This window comes from Lissotriton vulgaris, chromosome 5 (assembly GCF_964263255.1).
Source record: "Lissotriton vulgaris chromosome 5, aLisVul1.2, whole genome shotgun sequence".
In the NCBI taxonomy this organism is placed as follows: Eukaryota; Metazoa; Chordata; class Amphibia; order Caudata; family Salamandridae; genus Lissotriton; species Lissotriton vulgaris.
The window spans coordinates 2010709384-2010725912 of NC_141693.1; positions in this window are offsets into that span (position 1 = coordinate 2010709384).

The window sequence follows — 16529 nt, forward strand, 5'->3', positions numbered from 1 at the left end:
CTCTGCCTTCTCCACCCCCGATGGCCACTATCACTTTACGGTCATGCCCTTCGGCATGAAGAACGCCCCAGCGACGTTCCAACGGCTCGTCAATCAGGTCCTGGCGGGGCTCGAAGAGTTCAGCGCCGCCTACCTGGACGACATCGCTGTGTACAGCCACCATTGGACCGAGCACCTCCACCACCTCCAAGCAGTGCTGCAAGCCCTTCAGCGAGCTGGCCTCACGATCAAGGCCAGCAAATGCCAAATTGGACAAGGGTCGGTGACCTACCTCGGACACCAGGTGGGAAGCGGCCTAGTGGCCCCCCTACAGCTGAAAATTGCCGCCATCCAGAACTGGCAACCCCCTATCACTCAAACTGAGGTGCGAGCCTTCCTGGGCCTCACGGGCTACTACCGAAGGTTCGTGAAAGATTATGGTACCATCGTGGGGCCTCTCACCGAACTCACGTCAAAAAATCAGCCCAAGAAGGTGAACTGGACCCCAGAGTGTCAAGCGGCATTCGAACAGTTAAAGGCCGCCATGTGTTCCGCTCCTGTGCTCCAGGCCCCAGACTACAGCCGGGAGTTCGTCGTCCAGACGGACGCCTCCGACCAGGGCATTGGGGCGGTCCTGTCCCAAGTGAACACCGAAGGCCTCGATCAACCGGTGGCCTTCATCAGCCGGAGACTCCTACCCCGGGAACAACGCTGGAGCACCATAGAGAGGGAAGCCTTCGCTGTGGTATGGGCCCTCAAGAAGCTCCGGCCCTACCTTTTTGGCACCCACTTTCGGGTGCAGACTGACCACCGACCCCTGCAGTGGTTGATGCATATGCGGGGGGAAAACCCAAAATTGCTACGCTGGTCCATCTCCTTACAAGGTATGGACTTCACAGTCGAACACCGGCCTGGGTCCGACCACGCCAACGCCGATGGCCTGTCCCGGTTTTTCCGCCTCGACGAAGAGAGTCCCCAAGAGGATGGGTAACTCTCCCCGCCTTCAGCTGGGGGGGACGCATGTTGGACAGGCCACATGACGGGCCGCTCTCCCCCGGCTCGACCAGGCCCGAGCCCAGTCACGCAAGCACCACACACCACCATTGCACGCCCTACGTCCCCTCAGGGACCCCTGCCCTCGAACATGATAACCTCGTGGGTCCGATCCACTGCCGGCCCATGCACCCAGCCCGGGCCGCCATCTTGGACGCCTCGCCACGAGGCCGCCTGGCCCCCGATCGACCTCAACCCTGGGCCTAGCCCAGCCTCAGACAATCCGGCACCACCCTCCACCCAGGAGGTGAGCGGGCTACTTGGCAAGTCAATGGGAGAGAGAGGTGCCGATGGCTCTCCCCCCGCCCAGTGCCGCTCGCCCATCGCCTCCCCGGGCGCTGGCTCCACCCCCCTGCTGGGTGTCTGGACTCCCTCATCCCGGACCTCCCGACCTCCAAGTGCGAGGGTCCGGACATCAAAGCACGCCAGCCCTATAACTGGGACAGCTCCAGAGCAGGAAGTCAGTTGTATCTTGGAGTCGAGAGACGTAAGAGGAACTCATCCTGGACGGACTACTGGCGCTGCCGTAGCTCTGTCCTGTGCACCATCGTCCTGCCTGTTGGCGCTGCCACAGCCGTCGTAACCTTCATTCTTCACCGTCGTCCGGATCTGCTGGCGAGGCCGCGGACCGTTGTAACCATCATCTTCATCGGGACCTGCTTGGCTTCTCCACGGCCCGTCGACCATCCTTCATCCATCTCGGGACCTGCTTGGCTCCTCCACGGCCCGATCAGCAACCACGCCGAGCTCGAGGATTGAGAGCTATTTAACTCATTGGTAACTAAGACTGTCCCGCTACCCTTTCTCCTCAACCAGAGATCAGAACCGAGGGGACCCCTGAGTCCAGACCTCCTTGTATCATAGCGACGTAACCTAAGAATTGCATATAAAGTCTCGTTAACCTTCAATCTTGTGTGGTGTCCGTCTGTGGGGGGGAAGTTACTTACCTGTACAGTCGTTGGAGACGGCTCTCCCTGGAGACCTCTCCCCGTAATCTCGGCCGACCCTCCCGGTCCGTCTAACAGAGGGTGAGAGGGGCACTCCTCTGCAGGGCAGTTCCTGTGGGACAGAGGGTGAGAGGGGCACTCCTCTGCAGGGGCAGTTCCTGTGGGACAGAGGGTGAGAGGGGCACTCCTCTGCAGGGGGCAGTTCCTGTGGGACAGAGGGTGAGAGGGACACTCCTCTGTAGGGGGTAGTTCCTGTGTGACAGAGGGTGAGAGGGGCACTCCTCTGCAGGGGCAGTTCCTGTGGGACAGAGGGTGAGAGGGGCACTCCTCTGCAGGGGCAGTTCCTGTGGGACAGAGGGTGAGAGGGGCACTCCTCTGCAGGGGCAGTTCCTGTGGGACAGAGGGTGAGAGGGGCACTCCTCTGCAGGGGCAGTTCCTGTGGGACAGAGGGTGAGAGGGGCACTCCTCTGCAGGGGCAGTTCCTGTGGGACAGAGGGTGAGAGGGGCACTCCTCTGCAGGGGCAGTTCCTGTGGGACAGAGGGTGGGAGGGGTACTCCTCTGCAGGTGGTAGTTCCTGTGGGACAGAGGGTGGGAGGGGCACTCCTCTGCAGGGGGCAGTTCCTGTGTGACAGAGGGTGAGAGGGGCACTCCTCTGCAGGGGCAGTTCCTGTGGGACAGAGGGTGAGAGGGGCACTCCTCTGCAGGGGCAGTTCCTGTGGGACAGAGGGTGAGAGGGGCACTCCTCTGCAGGGGCAGTTCCTGTGGGACAGAGGGTGAGAGGGGCACTCCTCAGCAGGGGCAGTTCCTGTGGGACAGAGGGTGAGGGGGCACTCCTCTGCAGGGGCAGTTCCTGTGGGTCAGAGGGTGAGAGGGGCACTCCTCTGCAGGGGGCAGTTCCTGTGGGACAGAGGGTGAGAGGGGCACTCCTCTGCAGGGGCAGTTCCTGTGGGAGAGAGGGTGAGAGGGGCACTCCTCTGCAGGGGCAGTTCCTGTGGGAGAGAGGGTGAGAGGGGCACTCCTCTGCAGGGGCAGTTCCTGTGGGAGAGAGGGTGAGAGGGGCACTCCTCTGCAGGGGTCAGTTCCTGTGGGACAGATGGTGAGAGGGGCACTCCTCTGCAGGGGCAGTTCCTGTGGGACAGAGGGTGAGAGGGACACTCCTCTGCAGGGGCAGTTCCTGTGGGACAGAGGGTGAGAGGGGCACTCCTCTGCAGGGGCAGTTCCTGTGGGACAGAGGGTGAGAGGGGCACTCCTCTGCAGGGGCAGTTCCTGTGGGACAGAGGGTGAGAGGGGCACTCCTCTGCAGGGGTAGTTCCTGTGGGACAGAGGGTGAGAGGGGCACTCCTCTGCAGGGTCAGTTCCTGTGGGACAGAGGGTGAGAGGGGCACTCCTCTGCAGGGTCAGTTCCTGTGGGACAGAGGGTGAGAGGGGCACTCCTCTGCAGGGGCAGTTCCTGTGGGACAGAGGGTGGGAGGGGCACTCCTCTGTAGGGGGCAGTTCCTGTGGGACAGAGGGTGAGAGGGGCACTCCTCTGCAGGGGCAGTTCCTGTGGGACAGAGGGTGAGAGGGACACTCCTCTGCAGGGGCAGTTCCTGTGGGACAGAGGGTGAGAGGGGCACTCCTCTGCAGGGGCAGTTCCTGTGGGACAGAGGGTGAGAGGGGCACTCCTCTGCAGGGGCAGTTCCTGTGGGACAGAGGGTGAGAGGGGCACTCCTCTGCAGGGGTAGTTCCTGTGGGACAGAGGGTGAGAGGGGCACTCCTCTGCAGGGTCAGTTCCTGTGGGACAGAGGGTGAGAGGGGCACTCCTCTGCAGGGGCAGTTCCTGTGGGACAGAGGGTGAGAGGGGCACTCCTCTGCAGGGGCAGTTCCTGTGGGACAGAGGGTGAGAGGGGCACTCCTCTGCAGGGGGCAGTTCCTGTGGGACAGAGGGTGGGAGGGGCACTCCTCTGCAGGGGCAGTTCCTGTGGGTCAGAGGGTGAGAGGGGCACTCCTCTGCAGGGGGCAGTTCCTGTGGGACAGAGGGTGAGAGGGGCACTCCTCTGCAAGGGCAGTTCCTGTGGGAGAGAGGGTGAGAGGGGCACTTCTCTGCAGGGGCAGTTCCTGTGGGAGAGAGGGTGAGAGGGGCACTCCTCTGCAGGGGTCAGTTCCTGTGGGACAGAGGGTGAGAGGGGCACTCCTCTGCAGGGGCAGTTCCTGTGGGACAGAGGGTGGGAGGGGCACTCCTCTGTAGGGGGCAGTTCCTGTGGGACAGAGGGTGGGAGGGGAAATCCTCTGCAGGGGCAGTTCCTGTGGGACAGAGGGTGGGAGGGGCACTCCTCTGTAGGGGGTAGTTCCTGTGGGACAGAGGGTGGGAGGGGCACTCCTCTGTAGGGGGCAGTTCCTGTGGGACAGAGGGTGGGAGGGGAACTCCTCTGCAGGGGCAGTTCCTGTGGGACAGAGGGTGAGAGGGGCACTCCTCTGCAGGGGCAGTTCCTGTGGGAGAGAGGGTGAGAGGGGCACTCCTCTGCAGGGGCAGTTCCTGTGGGAGAGAGGGTGAGAGGGGCACTCCTCTGCAGGGGTCAGTTCCTGTGGGACAGAGGGTGAGAGGGGCACTCCTCTGCAGGGGCAGTTCCTGTGGGACAGAGGGTGGGAGGGGCACTCCTCTGTAGGGGGCAGTTCCTGTGGGACAGAGGGTGAGAGGGGCACTCCTCTGCAGGGGCAGTTCCTGTGGGACAGAGGGTGGGAGGGGCACTCCTCTGCAGGGGCAGTTCCTGTGGGACAGAGGGTGAGAGGGGCACTCCTCTGCAGGGGCAGTTCCTGTGGGACAGAGGGTGAGAGGGGCACTCCTCTGCAGGGGCAGTTCCTGTGGGACAGAGGGTGAGAGGGGCACTCCTCTGCAGGGGTAGTTCCTGTGGGACAGAGGGTGAGAGGGGCACTCCTCTGCAGGGTCAGTTCCTGTGGGACAGAGGGTGAGAGGGGCACTCCTCTGCAGGGGCAGTTCCTGTGGGACAGAGGGTGAGAGGGGCACTCCTCTGCAGGGGCAGTTCCTGTGGGACAGAGGGTGAGAGGGGCACTCCTCTGCAGGGGGCAGTTCCTGTGGGACAGAGGGTGGGAGGGGCACTCCTCTGCAGGGGCAGTTCCTGTGGGTCAGAGGGTGAGAGGGGCACTCCTCTGCAGGGGGCAGTTCCTGTGGGACAGAGGGTGAGAGGGGCACTCCTCTGCAGGGGCAGTTCCTGTGGGACAGAGGGTGAGAGGGGCACTCCTCTGCAGGGGCAGTTCCTGTGGGACAGAGGGTGAGAGGGGCACTCCTCTGCAGGGGCAGTTCCTGTGGGACAGAGGGTGAGAGGGGCACTCCTCTGCAGGGGTAGTTCCTGTGGGACAGAGGGTGGGAGGGGCACTCCTCTGCAGGGGGCAGTTCCTGTGGGACAGAGGGTGAGAGGGGCACTCCTCTGCAGGGCAGTTCCTGTTGGACAGAGGGTGAGAGGGGCACTCCTCTGCAGGGGCAGTTCCTGTGGGACAGAGGGTGAGAGGGGCACTCCTCTGCAGGGGGCAGTTCCTGTGGGACAGAGGGTGAGAGGGACACTCCTCTGTAGGGGGTAGTTCCTGTGTGACAGAGGGTGAGAGGGGCACTCCTCTGCAGGGGCAGTTCCTGTGGGACAGAGGGTGAGAGGGGCACTCCTCTGCAGGGGCAGTTCCTGTGGGACAGAGGGTGAGAGGGGCACTCCTCTGCAGGGGCAGTTCCTGTGGGACAGAGGGTGAGAGGGGCACTCCTCTGCAGGGGCAGTTCCTGTGGGACAGAGGGTGAGAGGGGCACTCCTCTGCAGGGGCAGTTCCTGTGGGACAGAGGGTGAGAGGGGCACTCCTCTGCAGGGGCAGTTCCTGTGGGACAGAGGGTGGGAGGGGCACTCCTCTGCAGGTGGTAGTTCCTGTGGGACAGAGGGTGGGAGGGGCACTCCTCTGCAGGGGGCAGTTCCTGTGTGACAGAGGGTGAGAGGGGCACTCCTCTGCAGGGGCAGTTCCTGTGGGACAGAGGGTGAGAGGGGCACTCCTCTGCAGGGGCAGTTCCTGTGGGACAGAGGGTGAGAGGGGCACTCCTCTGCAGGGGCAGTTCCTGTGGGACAGAGGGTGAGAGGGGCACTCCTCAGCAGGGGCAGTTCCTGTGGGACAGAGGGTGAGAGGGGCACTCCTCTGCAGGGGCAGTTCCTGTGGGTCAGAGGGTGAGAGGGGCACTCCTCTGCAGGGGGCAGTTCCTGTGGGACAGAGGGTGAGAGGGGCACTCCTCTGCAGGGGCAGTTCCTGTGGGACAGAGGGTGAGAGGGGCACTCCTCTGCAGGGGCAGTTCCTGTGGGACAGAGGGTGAGAGGGGCACTCCTCTGCAGGGGCAGTTCCTGTGGGACAGAGGGTGAGAGGGGCACTCCTCTGCAGGGGTAGTTCCTGTGGGACAGAGGGTGGGAGGGGCACTCCTCTGCAGGGGGCAGTTCCTGTGGGACAGAGGGTGAGAGGGGCACTCCTCTGCAGGGCAGTTCCTGTGGGACAGAGGGTGAGAGGGGCACTCCTCTGCAGGGGCAGTTCCTGTGGGACAGAGGGTGAGAGGGGCACTCCTCTGCAGGGGGCAGTTCCTGTGGGACAGAGGGTGAGAGGGACACTCCTCTGTAGGGGGTAGTTCCTGTGTGACAGAGGGTGAGAGGGGCACTCCTCTGCAGGGGCAGTTCCTGTGGGACAGAGGGTGAGAGGGGCACTCCTCTGCAGGGGCAGTTCCTGTGGGACAGAGGGTGAGAGGGGCACTCCTCTGCAGGGGCAGTTCCTGTGGGACAGAGGGTGAGAGGGGCACTCCTCTGCAGGGGCAGTTCCTGTGGGACAGAGGGTGAGAGGGGCACTCCTCTGCAGGGGCAGTTCCTGTGGGACAGAGGGTGAGAGGGGCACTCCTCTGCAGGGGCAGTTCCTGTGGGACAGAGGGTGGGAGGGGCACTCCTCTGCAGGTGGTAGTTCCTGTGGGACAGAGGGTGGGAGGGGCACTCCTCTGCAGGGGGCAGTTCCTGTGTGACAGAGGGTGAGAGGGGCACTCCTCTGCAGGGGCAGTTCCTGTGGGACAGAGGGTGAGAGGGGCACTCCTCTGCAGGGGCAGTTCCTGTGGGACAGAGGGTGAGAGGGGCACTCCTCAGCAGGGGCAGTTCCTGTGGGACAGAGGGTGAGAGGGGCACTCCTCTGCAGGGGGCAGTTCCTGTGGGACAGAGGGTGAGAGGGGCACTCCTCTGCAGGGGCAGTTCCTGTGGGAGAGAGGGTGAGAGGGGCACTCCTCTGCAGGGGCAGTTCCTGTGGGAGAGAGGGTGAGAGGGGCACTCCTCTGCAGGGGCAGTTCCTGTGGGAGAGAGGGTGAGAGGGGCACTCCTCTGCAGGGGTCAGTTCCTGTGGGACAGAGGGTGAGAGGGGCACTCCTCTGCAGGGGCAGTTCCTGTGGGACAGAGGGTGAGAGGGACACTCCTCTGCAGGGGCAGTTCCTGTGGGACAGAGGGTGAGAGGGGCACTCCTCTGCAGGGGCAGTTCCTGTGGGACAGAGGGTGAGAGGGGCACTCCTCTGCAGGGGCAGTTCCTGTGGGACAGAGGGTGAGAGGGGCACTCCTCTGCAGGGGTAGTTCCTGTGGGACAGAGGGTGAGAGGGGCACTCCTCTGCAGGGTCAGTTCCTGTGGGACAGAGGGTGAGAGGGGCACTCCTCTGCAGGGTCAGTTCCTGTGGGACAGAGGGTGAGAGGGGCACTCCTCTGCAGGGGCAGTTCCTGTGGGACAGAGGGTGGGAGGGGCACTCCTCTGTAGGGGGCAGTTCCTGTGGGACAGAGGGTGAGAGGGGCACTCCTCTGCAGGGGCAGTTCCTGTGGGACAGAGGGTGAGAGGGACACTCCTCTGCAGGGGCAGTTCCTGTGGGACAGAGGGTGAGAGGGGCACTCCTCTGCAGGGGCAGTTCCTGTGGGACAGAGGGTGAGAGGGGCACTCCTCTGCAGGGGCAGTTCCTGTGGGACAGAGGGTGAGAGGGGCACTCCTCTGCAGGGGTAGTTCCTGTGGGACAGAGGGTGAGAGGGGCACTCCTCTGCAGGGTCAGTTCCTGTGGGACAGAGGGTGAGAGGGGCACTCCTCTGCAGGGGCAGTTCCTGTGGGACAGAGGGTGAGAGGGGCACTCCTCTGCAGGGGCAGTTCCTGTGGGACAGAGGGTGAGAGGGGCACTCCTCTGCAGGGGGCAGTTCCTGTGGGACAGAGGGTGGGAGGGGCACTCCTCTGCAGGGGCAGTTCCTGTGGGTCAGAGGGTGAGAGGGGCACTCCTCTGCAGGGGGCAGTTCCTGTGGGACAGAGGGTGAGAGGGGCACTCCTCTGCAAGGGCAGTTCCTGTGGGAGAGAGGGTGAGAGGGGCACTCCTCTGCAGGGGCAGTTCCTGTGGGAGAGAGGGTGAGAGGGGCACTCCTCTGCAGGGGTCAGTTCCTGTGGGACAGAGGGTGAGAGGGGCACTCCTCTGCAGGGGCAGTTCCTGTGGGACAGAGGGTGGGAGGGGCACTCCTCTGTAGGGGGCAGTTCCTGTGGGACAGAGGGTGGGAGGGGAAATCCTCTGCAGGGGCAGTTCCTGTGGGACAGAGGGTGGGAGGGGCACTCCTCTGTAGGGGGTAGTTCCTGTGGGACAGAGGGTGGGAGGGGCACTCCTCTGTAGGGGGCAGTTCCTGTGGGACAGAGGGTGGGAGGGGAACTCCTCTGCAGGGGCAGTTCCTGTGGGACAGAGGGTGAGAGGGGCACTCCTCTGCAGGGGCAGTTCCTGTGGGAGAGAGGGTGAGAGGGGCACTCCTCTGCAGGGGCAGTTCCTGTGGGAGAGAGGGTGAGAGGGGCACTCCTCTGCAGGGGTCAGTTCCTGTGGGACAGAGGGTGAGAGGGGCACTCCTCTGCAGGGGCAGTTCCTGTGGGACAGAGGGTGGGAGGGGCACTCCTCTGTAGGGGGCAGTTCCTGTGGGACAGAGGGTGAGAGGGGCACTCCTCTGCAGGGGCAGTTCCTGTGGGACAGAGGGTGGGAGGGGCACTCCTCTGCAGGGGCAGTTCCTGTGGGACAGAGGGTGAGAGGGGCACTCCTCTGCAGGGGCAGTTCCTGTGGGACAGAGGGTGAGAGGGGCACTCCTCTGCAGGGGCAGTTCCTGTGGGACAGAGGGTGAGAGGGGCACTCCTCTGCAGGGGTAGTTCCTGTGGGACAGAGGGTGAGAGGGGCACTCCTCTGCAGGGTCAGTTCCTGTGGGACAGAGGGTGAGAGGGGCACTCCTCTGCAGGGGCAGTTCCTGTGGGACAGAGGGTGAGAGGGGCACTCCTCTGCAGGGGCAGTTCCTGTGGGACAGAGGGTGAGAGGGGCACTCCTCTGCAGGGGGCAGTTCCTGTGGGACAGAGGGTGGGAGGGGCACTCCTCTGCAGGGGCAGTTCCTGTGGGTCAGAGGGTGAGAGGGGCACTCCTCTGCAGGGGGCAGTTCCTGTGGGACAGAGGGTGAGAGGGGCACTCCTCTGCAGGGGCAGTTCCTGTGGGAGAGAGGGTGAGAGGGGCACTCCTCTGCAGGGGCAGTTCCTGTGGGAGAGAGGGTGAGAGGGGCACTCCTCTGCAGGGGTCAGTTCCTGTGGGACAGAGGGTGAGAGGGGCACTCCTCTGCAGGGGCAGTTCCTGTGGGACAGAGGGTGGGAGGGGCACTCCTCTGTAGGGGGCAGTTCCTGTGGGACAGAGGGTGAAAGGGGCACTCCTCTGCAGGGGGCAGTTCCTGTGTGACAGAGGGTGAGAGGGGCACTCCTCTGCAGGGGCAGTTCCTGTGGGAGAGAGGGTGAGAGGGGCACTCCTCTGCAGGGGTCAGTTCCTGTGGGACAGAGGGTGAGAGGGGCACTCCTCTGCAGGGGCAGTTCCTGTGGGACAGAGGGTGGGAGGGGAACTCCTCTGCAGGGGCAGTTCCTGTGGGACAGAGGGTGAGAGGGGCACTCCTCTGCAGTGGCAGTTCCTGTGGGTCAGAGGGTGAGAGGGGCACTCCTCTGCAGGGGGCAGTTCCTGTGGGACAGAGGGTGAGAGGGGCACTCCTCTGCAGGGGCAGTTCCTGTGGGAGAGAGGGTGAGAGGGGCACTCCTCTGCAGGGGCAGTTCCTGTGGGAGAGAGGGTGAGAGGGGCACTCCTCTGCAGGGGTCAGTTCCTGTGGGACAGAGGGTGGGAGGGGCACTCCTCTGCAGGGGGCAGTTCCTGTGGGAGAGAGGGTGAGAGGGGCACTCCTCTGCAGGGGTCAGTTCCTGTGGGACAGAGGGTGGGAGGGGCACTCCTCTGCAGGGGCAGTTCCTGTGGGAGAGAGGGTGAGAGGGGCACTCCTCTGCAGGGGCAGTTCTTGTGTGACAGAGGGTGAGAGGGACACTCCTCTGTAGGGGGTAGTTCCTGTGGGACAGAGGGTGAGAGGGGCACTCCTCTGCAGGGGGCAGTTCCTGTGGGACAGAGGGTGAGAGGGGCACTCCTCTGCAGGGGCAGTTCCTGTGGGACAGAGGGTGGGAGGGGCACTCCTCTGTAGGGGGCAGTTCCTGTGGGACAGAGGGTGGGAGGGGAACTCCTCTGCAGGGGCAGTTCCTGTGGGATAGAGGGTGAGAGGGGCACTCCTCTGTAGGGGGCAGTTCCTGTGGGACAGAGGGTGAGAGGGGCACTCCTCTGCAGGGGCAGTTCCTGTGGGACAGAGGGTGAGAGGGGCACTCCTCTGCAGGGGCAGTTCCTGTGTGACAGAGGGTGAGAGGGGCACTCCTCAGCAGGGGACAGTTCATGAGTGACAGAGGGTGGGAGGGGCACTCCTCTGCAGGGACAGTTCCTGTGTGACAGAGGGTGAGAGGGGCACTCCTCTGCAGGGGTCAGTTCCTGGTGGACAGAGGGTGAGAGGGACACTCCTCTGCAGGGGGCAGTTCCTGTGGGACAGAGGGTGAGGGGGACACTCCTCTGCAGGGGGCAGTTCCTGTGGGACAGAGGGTGAGAGGGGCACTCCTCTGCAGGGGGCAGTTCCTGTGGGACAGAGGGTGAGGGGGACACTCCTCTGCAGGGGGCAGTTCCTGTGTGACAGAGGGTGAGAGGGGCACTCCTCTGCAGGGGGCAGTTCCTGTGGGACAGAGGGTGAGAGGGGCACTCCTCTGCAGGGGCAGTTCCTGTGGGACAGAGGGTGAGAGGGGCACTCCTCTGCAGGGGGCAGTTCCTGTGGGACAGAGGGTGAGAGGGACACTCCTCTGCAGGGGTCAGTTCCTGGTGGACAGAGGGTGAGAGGGACACTCCTCTGCAGGGGGCAGTTCCTGTGGGACAGAGGGTGAGAGGGGCACTCCTCTGCAGGGCAGTTCCTGTGGGACAGAGGGTGAGAGGGGCACTCCTCTGCAGGGGGCAGTTCCTGTGGGACAGAGGGTGGGAGGGACACTCCTCTGCAGGAGCAGTTCCTGTGGGACAGAGGGTGTGAGGGACACTCCTCTGCAGGGTAGTTCCTGTGGGACAGAGGGTGAGAGGGGCACTCCTCTGCAGGGTAGTTCCTGTGGGACAGAGGGTGGGAGGGGCACTCCTCTGCAGGGCAGTTCCTGTGGGACAGAGGGTGGGAGGGGCACTCCTCTGCAGGGGCAGTTCCTGTGGGACAGAGGGTGGGAGGGGCACTCCTCTGCAGGGGCAGTTCCTGTGTGACAGAGGGTGAGAGGGGCACTCCTCTGCAGGGGCAGTTCCTGTGTGACAGAGGGTGAGAGGGGCACTCCTCTGCAGGGGCAGTTCCTGTGGGACAGAGGGTGAGAGGGGCACTCCTCTGCAGGGGGCAGTTCCTGTGGGACAGAGGGTGAGAGGGGCACTCCTCTGCAGGGCAGTTCCTGTGGGACAGAGGGTGAGAGGGGCACTCCTCTGCAGGGGGCAGTTCCTGGTGGACAGAGGGTGAGAGGGGCACTCCTCTGCAGGGGGCAGTTCCTGTGGGAGAGAGGGTGAGAGGGGCACTCCTCTGCAGGGGTCAGTTCCTGTGGGACAGAGGGTGAGAGGGGCACTCCTCTGCAGGGGCAGTTCCTGTGGGACAGAGGGTGAGAGGGGCACTCCTCTGCAGGGGGCAGTTCCTGTGGGACAGAGGGTGAGAGGGGCACTCCTCTGCAGGGGGCAGTTCCTGTGGGACAGAGGGTGAGAGGGGCACTACTCTGCAGGTGGCAGTTCCTGTGGGACAGAGGGTGAGAGGGACACTCCTCTGCAGGGGCAGTTCCTGTGGGACAGAGGGTGAGAGGGACACTCCTCTGCAGGGGCAGTTCCTGTGGGAGAGAGGGTGAGAGGGGCACTCCTCTGCAGGGGCAGTTCCTGTGGGACAGAGGGTGAGAGGGGCACTCCTCTGCAGGGGTCAGTTCCTGTGGGACAGAGGGTGAGAGGGGCACTCCTCTGCAGGGGCAGTTCCTGTGGGACAGAGGGTGGGAGGGGCACTCCTCTGCAGGGGGCAGTTCCTGTGGGACAGAGGGTGGGAGGGGCATTCCTCTGCAGGGGGCAGTTCCTGTGGCACAGAGGGTGAGAGGGGCACTCCTCTGCAGGGGGCAGTTCCTGTGGGACAGAGGGTGAGAGGTGCACTCCTCTGCAGGGGCAGTTCCTGTGGGACAGAGGGTGAGAGGGGCACTCCTCTGCAGGGCAGTTCCTGTGTGACAGAGGGTGAGAGGGGCACTCCTCTGTAGGGGGCAGTTCCTGTGGGACAGAGGGTGGGAGGGGCACTCCTCTGCAGGGGGCAGTTCCTGTGGGACAGAGGGTGGGAGGGGCACTCCTCTGCAGGGGGCAGTTCCTGTGGGACAGAGGGTGGGAGGGGCACTCCTCTGCAGGGGCAGTTCCTGTGGGAGAGAGGGTGAGAGGGGCACTCCTCTGCAGGGGCAGTTCCTGTGGGACAGAGGGTGGGAGGGGCACTCCTCTGCAGGGGGCAGTTCCTGTGGGACAGAGGGTGGGAGGGGCACTCCTCTGCAGGGGCAGTTCCTGTGGGACAGAGGGTGGGAGGGGAACTCCTCTGCAGGGGGTAGTTCCTGTGGGACAGAGGGCGAGAAGGACACTCCTCTGCAGGGGGTAGTTCCTGGTGGACAGAGGGTGAGGGGGACACTCCTCTGTAGGGGGTAGTTACTGTGGGACAGAGGGTGAGAGGGGCACTCCTCTGCAGGGGGTAGTTCCTGGTGGACAGAGGGTGAGGGGGACACTCCTCTGTAGGGGGTAGTTCCTGTGGGACAGAGGGTGAGAGGGGCACTCCTCTGCAGGGGGTAGTTCCTGGTGGACAGAGGGTGAGGGGGACACTCCTCTGTAGGGGGTAGTTCCTGTGGGACAGAGGGTGAGAGGGGCACTCCTCTGCAGGGGGTAGTTCCTGGTGGACAGAGGGTGAGGGGGACACTCCTCTGCAGGGGGCAGTTCCTGTGGGACAGAGGGTGAGAGGGGCACTCCTCTGCAGGGGGCAGTTCCTGTGGGACAGAGGGTGAGAGGGGCACTCCTCTGCAGGGGGCAGTTCCTGTGGGACAGAGGGTGAGGGGGACACTCCTCTGTAGGGGGTAGTTCCTGTGGGACAGAGGGTGAGAGGGGCACTCCTCTGCAGGGGCAGTTCCTGTGGGACAGAGGGTGGGAGGGGCACTCCTCTGCAGGGGCAGTTCCTGTGGGACAGAGGGTGGGAGGGGCACTCCTCTGCAGGGGGCAGTTCCTGGTGGACAGAGGGTGAGAGGGGCACTCCTCTGTAGGGGGCAGTTCCTGGTGGACAGAGGGTGAGAGGGGCACTCCTCTGCAGGGGGCAGTTCCTGTGGGACAGAGGGTGAGAGGGGCACTCCTCTGCAGGGGCAGTTCCTGTGGGACAGAGGGTGGGAGGGGCACTCCTCTGCAGGGGGCAGTTCCTGTGTGACAGAGGGTGAGAGGGACACTCCTCTGCAGGGCAGTTCCTGTGGGACAGAGGGTGAGAGGGGCACTCCTCTGCAGGGCCGTTCCTGTGGGACAGAGGGTGAGAGGGGCACTCCTCTGCAGGGCAGTTCCTGTGGGACAGAGGGTGAGAGGGGCACTCCTCTGCAGGGGCAGTTCCTGTGGGACAGAGGGTGAGAGGGGCACTCCTCTGCAGGGCAGTTCCTGTGGGACAGAGGGTGGGAGGGGCACTCCTCTGCAGGGGGTAGTTCCTGTGTGACAGAGGGTGGGAGGGGCACTCCTCTGAAGGGCAGTTCCTGTGGGACAGAGGGTGGGAGGGGCACTCCTCTGCAGGGGCAGTTCCTGTGGGACAGAGGGTGGGAGGGGCACTCCTCTGCAGGGGCAGTTCCTGTGTGACAGAGGGTGAGAGGGGCACTCCTCTGCAGGGGCAGTTCCTGTGGGACAGAGGGTGAGAGGGACACTCCTCTGTAGGGGGTAGTTCCTGTGTGACAGAGGGTGAGAGGGGCACTCCTCTGCAGGGGCAGTTCCTGTGGGACAGAGGGTGAGAGGGACACTCCTCTGCAGGGGGCAGTTCCTGTGGCACAGAGGGTGAGAGGGGCACTCCTCTGCAGGGGCAGTTCCTGCTTGACAGAGGGTGAGAGGGGCACTCCTCTGCAGGGCAGTTCCTGTGGGACAGAGGGTGGGAGGGGCACTCCTCTGCAGGGGGTAGTTCCTGTGTGACAGAGGGTGAGAGGGGCACTCCTCTGCAGGGGCAGTTCCTGTGGGACAGAGGGTGAGAGGGACACTCCTCTGCAGGGGGCAGTTTCTGTGGCACAGAGGGTGAGAGGGGCACTCCTCCGTGTTAGAAGCGTTGAAAGCATGAAATGAGACATTTTCCTATATTGTTCAATTTTGTAATTGTATGTGTTTCCAATTGTTTCTACATGTTTCCTCATGCTCCTATAGTATTAAGAAACCAATTGTCATATTGTCCTAATTGTAATTTTATATGTGGTGAAGTTTTCCTTATGTTTCATGTCACACTGATTTATGTATTGTTTATCCAGCGCTTTAATCGCTTTGTCCTTTATCCTCACAAGCGCTTTGATTATTCTGTCGAGTACATCGACCTAACGAGGTCTGTCTTGAATGACATTTGTTTAAGAGCATACGCCCTCAAGAATACACCGCGTCTGCCTTTCAGCAGCGTTTCTATGACAAAGGTAAACTTTGCGGTCCTCTGATAGTCCTTCTCTTATTTTCATGACATTGGGCGACGTCTCTTACGTTTTTAACGCACACGAGACATTGTCTCGGTGCTTTCTTCGAGTTGCAGCTTCGTGCAGCACGCCAACTATAGACGCTGACTTACAGCAGCGCTTAGGTAAGCTCGCACTTACTTAGTTTTTGCCCAGATTCCACACGGTTTTAAGACGCTCGAGTATACCGATCGTCTGTTCCCTTACCTTCATATCATTATCATTACAGCCATATGAACCCTTGGATCCCCGTGACACTGGCTTAAAAAGATACGCTGACACATTGTAGCGATAAGGTAAGCCTTGATCGTTAATGCGTGCTTGGCATTGTAAGACTTTTTAGATTATATTTGGTGGCTGGTTGTAATTAAGCATGGGCGAATTTTGCGAATCTGGCGTTCGCGAATTTGCGTATTTGCAAACTCGCAATCCGCAAAATCCGCGAATTCTCACGAATTTGCAGATTTTTTTTTGTGTGTTCGCAAGGGTTTCTGCCAGTTCGCGAGGGTTTTGTACCAGTTCGCAATTGCGAACTTACTTGTCGGCTCGCAACGGTCGTGACTATGTTGTTTCTACGTCTGGTTCATCATCACAGGCTCCCAGCACCCTCTGTTTCACACTGCCACCCTCTGTTTCACCCATGCCACCCTCTGGTACATCAATGCCACCCTCTGGTTCATCATCACTGTAGATTATGGGGGGGAAAGCAAGCACACCTGCCCTGCTTCAACTGACATGAATTAATTTGGGGTTGATTTATTAATGTGTCACTGTTTTAAAATTCCAGTCTGGCACCTGCTTCCTTATCTGTAATTTGCTTTCTGTTGCAGTGCAATTTTTTTTTCTAGGACCTTTGTGGCCTACTTGCAGCTATTCTATGAGCCTGCTGCGAGGGTCAGAGCAGGGTCATAGAATTGTTGCAACTAGCAACTGAAATCTGTGGAGGGGCCCCAGTCAGGAAGCACTACAGGGAATGGTTACTATTACTAATGATGAGTTTGAACTTTTGCACCTGCTGAGTGCTTTCAGTTTTGCAAAACTCGTTTTTCTGCAGAACAGCAACTGTAATGCCCTAAACAAACTTACTTGTGAAAGTTGATTTCTAATCCAAAAGTGATCCAAAGAAAGTCAAAAGGCCTCAAATCCAAAAATGTGAAGGCAAATGTCAACCTGAGGAGTTATTCTGATAAAAATCATCATTTTCAGAAGGTCTATGCTGCTTGCTAGTGGATTTCTTGTGCAGAATTGCAAATTTTGTAATTTTGCGAGTGCGAGATTGTTGCTGCCCGCCGCACCTACATGTTCGCAATTGCGAACTCTCGCGATGCGTCGCCAAACTCCCGCAGGATCCCGCAGCAAAATCCAAAATGGCGCAGCACTCGCAAAATATCGAGAAAAACAACTCGGCAAACACTGAATGACGGTAAGTGAGCGCCGCACGCTGCAATATTGTA